Source organism: Arachis ipaensis, chromosome B08 (assembly GCF_000816755.2).
Source record: "Arachis ipaensis cultivar K30076 chromosome B08, Araip1.1, whole genome shotgun sequence".
NCBI classification, from domain to species: domain Eukaryota; kingdom Viridiplantae; phylum Streptophyta; class Magnoliopsida; order Fabales; family Fabaceae; genus Arachis; species Arachis ipaensis.
Genome location: NC_029792.2, coordinates 121,441,227 through 121,453,976, shown reverse-complemented (window position 1 = coordinate 121,453,976; position 12,750 = coordinate 121,441,227).

Here is a 12,750-nt window from a genome sequence, read left to right as displayed (position 1 = left end):
AAGTTTCTCCCACAATTTTAAAAAATACTAAAAATTATAATGTTAGGATATATCACTCATTTTACTTCCATAAAAAAAAAAATTAGCCACATACCAAAAAGTGGTACACTAAAACTAAGAAAAGAAATCGAAAAACATAACATGCAATTTTTTGTTCGAGATGGGTGATTTCTTTAGAGTTGGCTTGAGTTATTACTTAGCTTTGTTTGGTAGAGGAAAGAAATAGAAAAGAATGAAATTGAGTAAAAATAAATGGAAAGGAAAGAAATTAAAGTGAAATTTAATTTCTACTTATATATTTGGATGGAAGAAAAATACGATGAAAAGATATTGAAGATGATTAATTTATGGTGTTTATTTAAAAGAAAAAGTGGAAGAGATGAACAGTCCGACTTGTCTCAAAGAAATCCAACAACTAAATTGAAGGTTGGCAGCATTATCCAGGTTCTTAGCAGGATCAGCATTGAAGTCTCTACCATTGTATTTAATACTAAAAAAGGGGGAGCCAATTTGAATGGTCCCAAGAATGCGAGCAAGCCTTCTAGAATTTTAAAGCGTTTATGGGCCGACCCACATTAACTCAACCTAGTCCAGGTGAAGAGCTCGTCCTCTACCAAGCAGTGGCAAGTCGAGCTGTAGCCTCAGCTCTGGTCCGAAAAGATGAGAATGGACAACAGCCCATCTACTTCGTGAGCAAAGTCCTACAAAGAGCAGAGCTAAACTATCAAAGATAGAAAAGTTCACATATGCTCTTATCATCACCTCCTGAAAGCTCAGACCTTACTTCTAGACTCACACTATAAAGGTTTGAACTAATCAACCCATGAAGAACATCCTACAAAAATGGACATAAGCAGGAAGGATCCTACAATGAGATGTGAAATTGTCTGAGTTCGATTTTTAATATAAAACTCGGACAGCAATCAAGTCCCAGCATCTCGCCAACTTCATGGCTGAATACACTAAAAGTTAGGGAAGTCTGACAATTTGGAGCTTATATGTAGATGGGTCATCCAATAAAATCGGAAGCAGAGTAGGTGTCATCATGGAAAATGAGCAAGGAACTCAGATAGAGCTTTCACTAAGGTTTGAGTTTCCTGCTTCCAATAAACAAGCAAAATATGAAGCCTTACTTGCTAGTTTGAAGCTGGCTAGTGAAGTTGGGGCAGAAAAGTTGATAGTGTTTAGTGATTCCCAAGTAGTAACTTCACAAATTAATGGCACTTTTCAAGGCAAAGATCGCAACACGAAAAAGTACCTAGAGGAAGTACGGGAACAATTAGCACAGTTTTCGGAAAGAGAGGACCGACACATAGTTTGGAATCAAACGCCCGACCAGATGCCCCTCCAAGTTAGCCAACACAAAGTCAGGGGGCAACAATAAAATCCTTATCCAAGAAACTCTCCATACACTATCAGTGTTGAAAGGAGATGACAACTTGTACATAATGACCATATTCAATCAAAATTTAGGATGGATGACTCGCATAGTCAACTATCTTAAATTTGATATCATTCTTGCACGAAGACTCATGATGGAAGCACAAAATTACACTTGATCCACAACATTTTATACAAAAGAGAGATATCAACACCTCTGTTAAAGTGCGTCCCGACCTCTAACACCAAAGAGGTCCTAGAGAAAATACACAATGGCATATGTAGGAAGCACCTAAGAGCCTGATCAATAGTCAAGAAGGTGATCCGAGTCGGCTTCTTTTAGCCGACCTTTCAAAAGGAAGCAGTTGAGTTCGTCAAAAAATGTCCATCTTGCTAGAAGCATGCTAACTTTCATGTCGCACCTCTCAAAGAGCTCATCAGCGTCACCTCACCATGGTCATTCACAAAATGGGGTCTCGATCTTCTCAGACCATTCCCTCAAGCTCAAAGATAAGTAAAATACCTCATAATAGAAATTGACTATTTTACTAAATGGATTGAGACAAAAGCATTAGCGACCATCACAGCCCAACGAAATCAGAGGTTTCTCTACAAGAACATTGTTACAAGGTTTAGAGTCTTCCACTCCATCACCACAGACAATAAAACTCAGTTTACCGACTCGACCTTCAGAAACTTGGTGGCCAGTCTCAAGATAAAGCACCAATTCACATCGGTAGAACACCCTCAGACCAATGGATAGGTTGAAGCTGCAAATAAAGTTATACTGGCCGGATTGAAGCGCCGACTATAAGATGCAAAGGAAACATAGGCAGATGAACTTCCTCAGGTCTTATGGGCATATCGGACAACTCCTTATTCTACAACAGGGGAGTCACCTTTCCGACTTGCTTATGGCGTGGAAGCCATGATTCCCGTAGAGATCGTTGAAGAAACTCCAAGAGTTATATTATACAATGAAGGGGTCAATATCCAAGCACAAAAGGAAAAACTCGACCTCCTCCCCGAAGTCCGAGAACAAACTCGGATCAAAGAAGAAGAGCTAAAGCAAATGATGGCTCTAAAGTACAATCATAAGGTAATCAAAAGAAGCTTTACCATGAACGATCTTATACTGATCTAAAATGACATCAGGATTCAGAAGTCAGGTGATGAAAAGCTGGCTACAAACTAGAAAGGACCTTACAAGATTGTTGAAGTCTTACGGAAAGATTACTACAAAGTATCCGACTTACAAGGGAAGGAACTCCCGAGGTCGTGACACGCATATAATTTGAAGAAGTACTATAGCTAGGAAGCGCACCTTGTTTCATGGTGTACTCTTTTTCTCGACTTCATGATTTTTTTCGAAAAGAGTTTTTTCTAAAGAGGGTTTTAACGAGACACTATAACAAGGGCTAAGCGTAGACAAAAATCCTTAGTAGCAAACTTATGAAAGACATTTTTCATTTATCAATAATAAATCCACTTGCTCTTTTGAAGTTTCCCATATAAACGCATTAATTTAAGCTCGAAAAACTACAAAAATCATTGTTCGATCTAGAGTGGTCGGCAAGATGAAGCGACGAGATATAAATTAATGTAAGAAATTATATAAGCAATTCATGAGACTGACCTCAAAATTAAGTCGGAACAAAACGAAATATAAAAGTAACTTGGCAAAGTCCGATTACATGAAGTCGGAACTTAGAAAGGAAAAACGAAATATTTTGTACCGATCTATTTCGCCGACCTCACTTTTAAACTTAACGAAAAAACAACATTAAAAATTATCGAAGCACATTCTCCAACTAAACGGCTGTATAGGCTAAAAGATTAAGACCTAAAATCATTATCAAAACGGCTGTATAGGAATTAGAGTGCAATTGGGTAAGAGCGACATTATAAGTTTAGAGAACATCAGTCTTGAAATCGGAAAAAAGGAGGCGGACATCTAGCTTAGTAAAGAAACAATCATATGCATAGAAAAAGTGGTGTTCCGACCTATCAAGTCAGGAAAAACATACACTCTCCTCGGGATCAGCAACAATTATCTCATAATTCCTCTCATCCTCCCGATTTACACACAGTCTATGATGTCATGAAATTGTTTAGCATACTCTCTATCAATTACAGGTACGGGAGTAAAGACAGTTATATTTACCCAGGTCAGGTCAGATGGAACTTTGGTTGACATGTTGTAAATTACAGATCAAGACATAAAAGCTATACCTACAAATACAACAAACAAAGAAACCATCACAAAAGAACTCGAATACTAACCAAAGAAAATCGGGTTATCATCAACAGAAAAGCAAATACAAAGTTGAAATGTTTCTCACAAACAAACTCAAGATATGAAAATGGCATCGTTTCTAAACAGGTAGAAGCGACACCATTTTGAGATAACACAAATATATCAAAGTTCGTAGCAACAATCTCATGTAACAATAATTTTAAGGGTTTCAAGTGGCGACAATTTTAAAGAAAATATAAAATTCTTCATCACCAACAATATTTCAAATCATCATTCGAAGCAAATACAGGTACCTAGAACAATTGAAATAAAATAGAAAACGAGAAAAGGGTAGAAAAGAGTACCAATCTTAAAGAAACGTGAAGATAGAAGGGCATGCCGACACTGCAAAAACAGGAACGATCCTCTCCAAAATGCAAACGAAATTCTCAAAAGATTCAAGATGGAAAAATTTGGAGTGATGGAGCAAAAGTGAAAGAAGGAGAGAAAACAAACGTTTCAGAAACGAAAAAAGAAGGAAGAAAAAAGGAAGCATTTATAAGATACAAAGGGCAAAAAATACATTTCGTAGCCCTCTTTAAGGTAGTGTTTATTTTGAGGTACTGAGACAGAGACTAAGAGACTGAGACTCAGTATCGTGTTTGTTAGTTCAGAGATTGGTACTAAAATTTCTGTCTCTGTCTCTAAAATTTCAGTATTTCAGTACCTCCAAAAAGTAAGGACACAAGAGACTGAAATTTTTAGAGATGGAGACTGAAACTTTAATAACATTTTATACCTAAAATACTTTCATTTCAATTAATTAATTCCAATTTTACCTTTTGTTCAAATTAAATTAGAGTTTCATTCTTGTTTCAATTCCTGTATCCCATTTTGCACCAAACAGAATACTGAGATTTATTTCAATCCCTGTCTCTTAATCTTTGTCTCTCAGTCTCAGTCTTTTCATCTCTGTCTCTCCACTAAACGCTACCTAAATATCATGCACAAATCCCAAGAAAAACTACCGCATAACATACACCACGTCATTAAGAGCGCAACGTGTCAAAAATTTTAAAACACGTTAAGTATCCGACCTCTTGAAAGCGGCATACCTTTAATTAGTTTAGGTTAGTGAGAGTGTATATCATTTAAGTGTGGGAAAGTTTGAGAACATTGGTAGAGATAAACGTGTGTTTTGAGTTTTCATTAAAGATTTTGGGAATTGGATACATACTCATTCATTAAATGTTTAAACCATATGCATTGATATTTTTGTATATATTTTATTTTGAAAAAAAAGAAAAGAAAAGAAAAATAAAAAGAAAGAAAAAAAAAGAAAAAGAAAAAGAAAAAAGAAAGCAATAAAAAGGGGGACAAAATACCGCAAAGAAAAGTAATAAGAATAATACATATATGATGTAAATTGAAAGGAATGCATGAGTGTGTGAAACAGTAAAGAATGGGTAGTTAGGTTTGCATTTGAATTATATAGGTTGTTATATGTGTTAGGTGAGAGTTTAAGTTAATCAAAGATTCAAATTTCAAGTTCACTTGACCATATGCTTCCTTACCCTTACCCTAGCCCCATTACAACCTTTAGATAAGTCCTCATGATACTTGTATGCATACATTGAATAATTGTTGATTGTTAGATGAAAAACAAATCTTGAAAAGTATGATTAGAGGAGAATTGAGCGAATCAACCCTAAACACTTGAGTGACTAGAGTGCATATGCACATTCGGTGAGGGTTCGATTGCTCAATTTTATGCTTCTACCTATTATTATTTCTTATCTTGCAAGTTGTAAATTCTTTTCTAGGACTCAATTCAATTGTGAATTTGACTTGGTTGTTAATACCTTTAGCCCATATGTTCATATATGTATTCTTGGAAATTGATTTATTTTGACCATGTAGTTGCATGCATTTAGATAGTTCGCATTAAATAAATGTTCATACTCCCTTTCTTGAGTTTAGTATGAGTACATGCTATTGTTTAAATATGGAGATGTGATGAATCCATATTTCATGGTATTTATTTGCTCTAATTTGATGAATTTTACAAACTTCTCTTGCATTTATTCACTAAAATAGCATGGTTTCATGAATTCTTCCTAAATTGCACTTAAGATGGAAAACATGCTTTTTAATCCCTTAAATTACTAATTTTAATTTCACTTCTATTCCATTCGATACCTTGATGTATTTGTTTAAGTGATTGAAGTTTTAGAAGGCAAGGATTGCTTGGAAGGATGAAGGAAAAACATTCAAAAGTGGAGGATTCATGAAGAAGTGAAAGATTTGTTAAGTTGTCAATCCTGGCCTCTTTGCACTAAAGTGATCATAACTTGAGCTATAGAGCTCCAAATGAGGCGGTTCCAGTGGCATTAGAAAGCTAACACCTATGGCTTTAAAATGATATATAATTTGCTATGATGGACGTGTGTTAAGTTGTCCGCATATACAGCCAAAATGCCGGATACACCTAATTTGCTTACGCAGCCTGAATTCAGCGTCTCTACATACGCAAGCATATAGTATGCGTACGCATACTGAGAAAAATGTGCCTCATTAATGAGAACACGTGACCAGCATTTTCTGAAGTATTTTGGGCTCAATCTAACCCATTTCTGATACTATTGAACCAGAGATTGAAGAGGAATGAACCAAGTAGTGTTAGTTTAGGTTTTTACCATGTTTTAAGATAGAATTCTAGAGAGAGAAGCTCTCTCTTTTCTTTAGAATTTAGGTTTTCGTAACTTAATTTCTTCTTAGATTTATGTTTAAATACTTGTTTTGATTTAGTTTTCTTTACTTTTCCTTGTTCTATTGCTTTAATTTTCTTAGTTTTTCTTGTTAATTTCTTATTTTGGTCATTCTTATGTTCATGCACTATTATTGGATTTGGGTTTTCTATTAATGCAATTTGATATTTCTTTATTTATTGATATTTAATTGAGTTGTTATTATTGTTTTCTTGCATTTGGTAGTTTAGATTTTATTATTTCTTGCTAATTTACTATGCTTTTCTTTTATACCTTTCAAATATTTGATAAAATGTTTGGTTGGGTTTTAGAGTAGAATTTTGTATTCTTGGCTTGGGTTGAGTAATTGGAAACTCTTGAGTTGTCAAATTCTTTTGTTGATTGGTGATTGAGGATTGCTACTTGGCTTGAATTCCACTAAAGCTAGTCTTTGATTAGGACTTGTGGACTAGAGTTGACTTTGCTCAGTTGACTTTCCTTCAGTTGTTAGAGGATAACTAAGTGAGAGCAAAAGATAATTATCATCAGAATTGACGATGATAATGAGGATGAGAATCCCAATTCTCACCTCTTAGCAAGGTCTTTCTTAGTTGTTAGCTTATTTTATTGCTATTTACATTTCTTGCTCATCATTCTAAAAACCCCAAAATACCTCATAACCAATAATATGCACACTTCCCTGCAGTTCCTTGAGAAACGATCCGAGATTTAAATACTCTCAGTTTTTATTGGTTTGCATTGTGACAAACAAATTAAACTTTGATTGAGGGTTGTTTGTCAGTTTAGATCTATACTTCAACGGAATTATTTTGTGAAAATTCTAACCAACGATTCCCCTCCATCAAGTTTTTGGCGCCGTTGTCGGGGAATTGCAAATGTGCGCTTGTTATTGGTTATTGTATATATGTTGATATTGTGAATAACTTGATTTTTGGTTTGTTTTCTAGTTTTTGCTAGTTTTAGGAGTTTGTTTCCATTATTTCTTATTACTGTTTGTTTTTATTTTCTATTCTTACTATGAATTCTCACCATTTTGACTATGAATGTGGTTACAACTATGTTATAAAAAATGAGGACTACAATGAGAGCATGCATCAAGGATAGGATAATCAAAGGTGGGAGGAACCATATGCTTATGATCAATCCTCTTGGCAACAACCTCCTCCAACATACTATGAGCATGAACCATCCCATGATGCATATCAATCCAACGGTTATGGTGGACCTCCTTATGGTTATCAACCACAACCACTATATGCCTATGAACCTCTTCCTCAACATAGTTTTGAACCACCATACTCGCAAGCCCCCTACCACCAAACACCTCTATATGACCCTAGTCCATATCCATCATACCAACCACCATATGAACTTCATACTTAGAGCCACCACAATTCTAACATCAATACTCCCAAGAACTACCACCTCAATATACACCACCTTCATATCCTTATCAAGATGCACCACCTTCCTATTGTGAACTATTTCTCCTACATAATGAACTCTCCTATCTACCCCAAACCTCAATAGATGATTCTCTCATTTCATTACTTCATGAGCAACGTGAATCTCAAAGGAGGCAACTATGATTCATGGCTACCTTAACCGAGGCAGTAACCAACTTTGCTTCCCAACGCTTGGATACTCAAAGTACTCCCATTGTCGAATGTGGAGAATCTAATGAAGAGCGGAGCATGAAGGAGAGATTAGAAACTCCGGTGGAAAATGAGAAATGGGACTTTGTTTTGGAACAATTTGAGAAAATCGTAATCGTTGAAGAGGAAGAAGTGGTTGAAGATTTAGGAGATGCTGAACCTCCATGGGAATTTAGAGTTGTAGAACATTCCTCCAAGAAGCTTGAAATTGATGTTGAGGAGGATAGTGCACAACCTCCAAGATATGTTCCCAATGAAGAATTGGAAGGAATGGAGCAAGAAGCAAGTTCCCTTGGTGATGATAATCATGTATCAAGTCCTCTTAGTGATGAGTTTGCATCTGCGAATGATTCTTTTGAATGGGAAGAACCTTCTCCGAGTGAATTTGAAAGTGATGTTGAGGTAGACTTTTCTCAACCTCTGGTTTATGATTTGGGCTATGAAGAAGAGTTGGAGGAATTTGGTGAGGAAAGGATTGAAACTGAAAAATCTTGTCAAGAGGTGGAAATCCTTCGAAAAGGATGAACGAGAGTGGAATATGCTTTGTCAAGATCATTGGAGACTTCTCTACTTAGGTCACCATCTATTCCTTCATTTGAGTGGATAAAACTTATTTCTCTTAGCTTTATTATCCCACTTGAATTTGGTTTGCTTAAAACGGATGGCCAACTTAGGGCGCTTTGTGGAATAAAGTGTAAGAGAAAGATGATTAGTGGTTGGTGTTGTAAATCTAGGCTCATTATGGTTGAGACTTCAAGGATTAGATGCAAGGGTTGGACTAGTGCTCAATTGGATGGGTTTAAGAGAATAGTGTGTTATTTAATTGAGAATTCGGCTTGTTTACCACCCGAACAGAACCATAAGGACCAACTTGAAGGCAGGTGTGAAAATAAGATATGGGATCCCGGATTACAACATGAATGTCAACTTTGGGAGCTCATATCATGTGAAGAACTTCATCGGAGCTTGGTGAAATCGGTTGGAAATTCTGACAACCACTTGAAGACCAAACATTCTTGAAAATTTAAGGATGAGTATAAGCACAAGCCACCATGACAAAGAGCTTCCCAATTGTCCAACTTAAGGACTTTAAATAAAAGTGCTAGGTGTGAGATACCTTACCATGATAGCCTCTTTCCATTCTCTTATGTATATACTTGATGAATGAATTGAGTTGCCATTGTTAGGTAATTTCTTGTTTTGATATCACTTTTGTATATATTGCCTTAGGTGTTAGTTGTTTGGTTAGATTTATGCCTTAAGTTGTAGTTTACTTGTTTTGCATTTTTTAGTTTGAATTGCTTAGTTGCATGTTTGAATAGTTTATAGAAGTTAGAAATTTTGTTAATTTTGAATTTTGGTTGGTATTAGACATGTAAATAGTAGGTAGGAGAAAATTGTTTCTATTTTATGCTTCTTTAAAAAAAAAGAGTAACTATGCGTACGCATGGCACTAAAATTGGCCCAAGACGCGTGCGCGGTCCGTGTTTGTATACGCATTGGCCCCAAGCAGAGAGCACCCTCCGCGTACCAACTACTTGCGTATGCAACTTTACTCTCGGCGCTTCAACCCTCGCATACGCGGATCTCTTTATGCGTAAGCAAACCCTTAATAAAAAAAATGTCATGCGTACGCATGACCCTATGTCTCACATATTTTTCTTTTCTTCTCTTCTCTCCATTTTTCTTCTTCTTTTCTCTTCTCTTCTCCTCTTTCCTTCTTTCAACCATCATCCACCACTTTCAATCACCATCCACCATTATCTTCTTTACTTAGCTAGATAGTTAGTTAGTTAGTTAGTTAGTTAGTTAGTTAGTTAGTTCGTTAGTTGGTTTAATTCTCTGTTTTAGTGAATAAGTGTTGGATTATTGATTTAATTTGCTGTTTTTGATACTGAAAATTTTTATTATTGGATTTCTTTATTGAGGTTGTAATTTGTTGCTTAGTATTGAATTCTTCATGCTTAATTTTGTGCATACCAAGTACTTAAGACATTGCCTTCAAAGCATTTTAAATATTTTGAATTGCATGATTTGGCCACCATGTGATTTAAATACTTTAATCATGACTAGGCAGTTTTTGATGTTGGATGATGTGCATTTATCTTAATACATTGTGTTGCTTGATCATATGCATCCATATGTTATGCTTATGACTTCATGATATGTTGACTCTTAATTGTTTAGCTATGTACTTTCCACATACTTGAAACTAGTCATTTTGGCATAATGCTTCATTTGTGAAATTGGATTGTAAGCTCATCTAGGGATATCTTTTTGAAATTCTCAAGTTATATGGACCATGCTTGCTATGTGATTGATTTTAACTTCTATCTCTCTTTTCCTAAGATGCATAGCAACCATGTATCCCACTTCAGGTCAAATAGGTGATGTAAACAAACTTCAATATGTGTCATTGTTCGATGTGTGAGTTCTATATTTTATTTAGTTCATTAAATTCTCTTGCACATCAACCAATGCCCATTCATTATCCATTTCACAATTGTTTAATTATTGCTTGAATGCTTTCATGCTTCTTTATTACTTGTTTGTTTATCTTAACATACAAGTCCTTTAAAGCATCTCAAGCACACTAGAATGAGTGAAGGGCTTACTTCTTTTGTGTAATTGTGATATAGCTTTCTATGCTAGTGTGTGTGTCCTAAACTGCATGCAACTTAGAACTCACACACTATTTTTTCTTAATGTCACATACTTATTCACTCACTTCATTTTAGTGATTCTTACCTCCTTCCAACAATATATGCTTCCTTACTTTTGTATTTACTTGTCTTCTTATCTTATTTTCTATTTCCAGGATAAGTAACCATAAGCGAAAAAAGAAGCGGAAGAAAGAATATACAACAGCCGGTTGATCCACCAGCTGAAGGTGGCAATCTGAAAAGTCGCCGTACCCCTTTGCTCATCTTTGAATGCACCGAAGACGGTGCAAACTTTTAAGTATGGAGAGGTCGTCCGACCAATCGACCGATTTTTGGGTGACAAATTTCTGATCCTAACACTTTCACATTTTATTTTATTTTATTATTAGGTCTTTTAGAATTTTTAGTTGTATTTTCATGGTTTGCATATATATAATAAGTTTAGTCAAAATAATGAAATTTTTCAAGACCATTCCGATATAGGGCATTGACATCCTAATTGATTTGAGTTAAAATATCTTTTTCATTGAAACTTGCTTGGATTATATATTGTGGAATATGGTTTTTGAGTTAAGAAAACATAAGTTTGTGAGTTTTGAGTTTAATTGTGTGGTTACATCATATTAACCACTATTTTTATTCTTGTGTGTGTTATTCTCTTTCTATGATTGTAATCTTTGATTTGTTTGATTCTTTATGTCCATTATTTTGTGTGTGAATACATTTATATGATTAAGGCCTTTATTTTATTAGCTCACTTACACAAATGGCCTTACCCTTTTATCCACTATTGTTAGCCAATTTTGAGCCTATTTAACCTATTTGATTAGTTTAGGCTAGTGAGAGTGTGTATCATTTAAGTGTGGAGAAGTTTGGGAACACTGGTAGAGATAAAAGTGTGTTTTGAGTTTTCATTGAAAATCTTGAGAATTTGGTACATACTCATGTATTAAATGTTTAAACCATATGCATTGATATTTTTGTATATATTTTATTTTGAAAAAAAAAAGAAAAGAAAAGAAAAATAAAAAGAAAGAAAAAAAAAGAAAAAAAAGAAAGCAATAAAAAGGGAATAAAATTCCCCAGAGAAAAGTAATAAGAATAATGTATATGGGATGGGAATTGAAAGGAATGCATGAGTGTGTAAAAAATTTAAAAATGGGTAGTTAGATATGCATTTGAATTATATAGGTTATTGTATGTGTTAGGTGAGAGTTTAAGTTAATCAAAGATTCACATTTCAAGCTCATTTGACCATATGCTTCCTTACCCTTACCTTAACCCCATTACAACCTTTGGATAAGTCTTCATGATACTTGTATGCATACATTGAATAATTGTTAATTGTTAGATTAAAAACAAATCTTGTAAAGTATGATTAGAGGAGAATTGACCGAATCAACCCTAAACACTTGAGTGACTAGAGTGCATCTAGACATCCGGTGATGGTTTGATTGCTCAATTCTATGCTTCCACCTATTATTATTTCTTATATTGCAAGTTATAAATCCTTTTCTAGGACTCAATTAAATTGTGGATTTAACTTGGTTGTTAATACCTTTAGTCCTTATGTTCATATATGTATTCTTGGAAATTGATTTATTTTGACCAAGTAGTTGCATGCACTTAGATAGTTTGCATTAAATAAATGTTCATACTCCCTTTCTTGTCTTTCTTGAGTTTAGCATGAGGACATGCTATCGTTTAAGTATGGGGATGTGATGAATCCACATTTCATGGTATTTTTTGCTCTAATTTGGTGGATTTTATTAACTTCTCTTGCATTTATTCACTAAAATAGTATGGTTTCATGAATTCTTCCTAATTTGCACTTAATATTGAAAACATGCTTTTTAGGCCCTTAAATTGCTAATTTTAATTTCACTTTTATTCCATTCGATACCTTGATGTATTTATTTAAATGATTGAAATTTTAGAAGGAAATGATGGTTTGGAAGAATGAAGGAAAAGCATGCAAAAGTGGAGGATTCATGAATAAGTGAAAGATTTGTTAAGTTGTAGATCCTGACCTCTTTGCATGCACTAAA